General features: G+C 45.1%; 1 long non-coding RNA gene across 1 annotated transcript; it reads right to left on the bottom strand.

The window, feature by feature from the left end:
• Nucleotides 1-2,360: 2,360 nt before the first annotated feature.
• LOC123486206 lies at nucleotides 2,361-3,221 on the bottom strand. Its single transcript, XR_006659282.1, has 3 exons — nucleotides 3,025-3,221; nucleotides 2,523-2,775; nucleotides 2,361-2,413 (listed from the first exon to the last, which is right to left on the bottom strand). It is a non-coding gene; the product is annotated as an uncharacterized LOC123486206 (long non-coding RNA).
• Nucleotides 3,222-3,484: the final 263 nt, after the last annotated feature.

The following is a 3,484-nucleotide window of genomic DNA, read 5'->3' as shown; positions in this document are numbered from 1 at the left end:
TGCCACAAAGTTGGAAGCACAGAATCGTCTAGAATGTAATTGAATGCTGTAGCGTTAATATTTCCCTTCACTGCAATTTAAGGGCATCCGCCAAACCCAGATTAATCCGTCGGACTGCCAGATGGTGAAGCGTGATTCAACACTCCAGAAAATGTGTTTCCACTGCTCCAGAGTCCAATGGCGGCGAGCTTTACACGACTCCAGCCGATGCCTGGCATTGCGATCTTAGGTTTGTGTGCGGCTGCTTGGCCATGGAAACCCATTTCATGAAGCTCACGACGAAGAGTTCTTTGCTTACTTTGCTTCCAGAGGCAGTTTGGAACTCGGTAGTTGAGTGTTGCAACCAAGGACAGACAATTTTTACGTGCTTCGTGCTTCAGCACTCGGCGGTCCCGTTCTGTGAGCTTGTGTGGCCTACCACTTCGTGGCTAAGCCGTTGTTGCGCCTAGACGTTTCCATTTCACAGCACTTACAGTTGACCATGACAGCTCTAGAAGGGCAGAAATTTGACCAACTGACTTGTTGGAAAGGTGGCATCCTATGACTGTGCCACGTTGAAAGTCACTGAACTCTTCAGTAAGGCCATTCCACTGCCAATGTTTGTATATGGAAATTGCATGGCTTTGTGCTCGATTTTATACACCTTTCAGCAACAGGAGTGGCTGAAAGAGCCGAATCCACTAATTTGAAGGGGCATCCACATACTTTTGTGTGTATATAGTATATTTGTCATGTTTCACACATGCACACGTGTGTATTAATTGGAAGTGAGTTTTTTTTTTTTTTTCTTGCTCAAGGGCCAGACATATATTTCACGTTGTCGGCTCAGGGATTTGAACAAGCAACCTTTTGGTTACTGGCCCTACGCTTTAACCGCTAGGCTACCTCCACTAAAATATGTGCAATTACAGCCATCACTGCATTCTCTTCCCATCTTATGTCATGTCTTTTATTAAATGACAAATCCACCAGGACATTGAATACAATAAAACTCTGTTTTATAACCCTGAGCCACAGTGCTTGGTCCCTCAACCCCTGTGGTAAATGAGACCGTTCCACTCCCACACTGTATCACATACCTGCCAACTTTTCAAAAAACCTTGGAGTGATATTTTGTCCTGGGTCCTGCAGTCGGTGAAAAGCAATTGCACTGCCTGCGTCTCAGAACTGCGGCCGCCTTGATCTCATGAGGTTATCGTTGCCCATGTGTGCATGACGTCAGAGAAAGTCGGGATCAAGTCGGACACAAATCTAACCAGCATGCATTGGCCGGTGATCGCCGGTGATCGATTCTGCGCAGACCTGGCTCATCTCAAATGAGCCTCTTGTCTATGATCTGTCGGCATGGTTATACTGGCCTGTGGCCTTCTTGGAGGCCTTGATGATATCGGAGGGGGGCTCCCATTTGAAGCAGGGCTCCAGATTGGCCATCTTTATGGTCATTATTGAGGACAGGGTGCCATCCAATGCTAGGCTGTTTCTTCTCTTGGTTTTGTTCAGTCCCACAACTGAAAACACCCTCTTAGCATCTGCGTTTGCATGGGGCAACACCAGGACAAGCTTGGCGACTGCAGCAAGCCTCTCGAATTCTTTGGCTCCTGTCACCTATGGAAAATGCACCAAAACACAATGGAAAAACATACCTTGATTTTTGATTAATTAATACTGTAAGTATACTGTAGGTTGATCCATTAACAAAGTTCAGATAAAAACATGCATAATTTGCAACATGCATGACACATATATGCATGCAACAATTTTAAGCAACAGATGTAGCCAAGCCACACCTGCCAAAAGGAAAGACAAAAAATGAAAAAATTTTTACCTTATGCTTCCGGGTTTCCATTTCAGCCCAGAAGCTTTCCATTTCAGTTTAGTCCTGCAGGGATATCATTGGCGTGGTCTGATCATTTAGAAACTCCTCACCCAGAAGGTGCTCCCACACCTCGTCCCACTTGTTGATGTCACGCTCTGGCTCCGGGACTGTGTAGTTTGAGCCAGGGTGTATTCATTTGGTTGTGTTGGGTATAGGGTGTGTTCATTTGGTTGTGTTTGGGTTTGGTTGTAGTGTCTTGTCTCGTCATGTGACTCCCAATCGGAGGTAACGAGTGTCAGCTGTCGGCTCGTTATCTCTGATTAGGAGCCATATTTAAACTGTCAGTGTTCACCTTAGGGTTGTGGGTTTTTGTTCCATGTTTCAGTCTGTGTACTGAGGACTTCACTATCCGTCATTGTTTATTGTTTTCTCGTTCGTGCACTTTAACTTTAATAAAGTCATGTTCGCTATAAACGCTGCGCTTTGGTCCACTCCTTCCGTAGACGGCCGTGACAGTTGAGCACATATTAAAAAACTGGTGGACAACTTTGCTGCCCATGAAGACCCGGACAGTAAGCGGGTTCATCTTTTCCACTCCTAAAATGACAAGTTAGAATCATACAGATGTTCATGTTATTAGATGTTTAAAAATACACAAAGCACATGTTTTGCAGAGGAGAAAAATCTCAAATAGTTTGTGAAATACCAGTGTCATTCGACCCATCCGTAACAAGGGTATACGGGGCTTTTTTCATCTCCTTCACAAGCTCCTGTGTGAAATATGGTGCGAGTGCTTCATTGGTAATGCAGGATGACCTAGTCCTGGCACACCTGTACTCCTGCGCTGTCTTCGAATCTCCGAAACATTCTTTTAGGAGAGGCCCCAGGTGGTCCGCAAAGGCTAGGGGGACGTTGTGAACTACCAACCCAGCTGTCATTTTGACCTCAGCCCTTCTTGTCTGTAAGAAATTATAAATTATTAATCCTCCCGAAAGACCATAGTTTATTTAAAATAGACGCCTGTGATAATAGGGCACAGGTAAAAAAACACATTCAGCAACTAAGATCTCAAATTAAGAAAACTGGAATGTACTACACTGACATACAAACCACAAATTAGTCAAAACTATCAACCATGACTTTACCGTGATCAACTAGAACACAAAACTCTTGACTGAACCTTGACAGAATCATTACACATATCATACCTTAACCTCTTGTGCAGACATACCCCCAACAGATGGAACGGCCATTGCATATTGGGATATTGTGGCTGTGGACAGGAGAGCTCGTTGCTTATCTTGGTGGCCTTTGCTTTTTATATGGCGCACTACATCTGTCACACCCTGGTGGCAACATGAGTTTTCAATACGGCAGACTGCACACCAGTAGTGCGTGTTGAGGCTCCCTCTGGTAATACATGGCCATGAAGAGGTCCACTCATTTTTGAAAATGGATCTTGCTGCTCCAGCCAGAGCATGACTCTATTGGCCCTGCTGTTGGATTCTCTTCTGTCTGTCCCTCTGTGTCTTCTTCCATCTGCCCTGTTGGTTGTTCTATTTGTCCTGTCTGTTGCTCCTCTGCATGTGCGTCAATCTGTCCTGTCTGTTGCTCCTCTGCTTGTTTGTCAGTCTGTCCTGTCTCCTGCTCTCTCTGTCCTTTGTGTCT

Source organism: Coregonus clupeaformis, unplaced genomic scaffold, assembly GCF_020615455.1.
Source record: "Coregonus clupeaformis isolate EN_2021a unplaced genomic scaffold, ASM2061545v1 scaf1067, whole genome shotgun sequence".
Taxonomy (NCBI): domain Eukaryota; kingdom Metazoa; phylum Chordata; class Actinopteri; order Salmoniformes; family Salmonidae; genus Coregonus; species Coregonus clupeaformis.
Note: the sequence above shows the minus strand (reverse complement) of the source record. Positions and strands in the feature narration are given on the sequence as shown.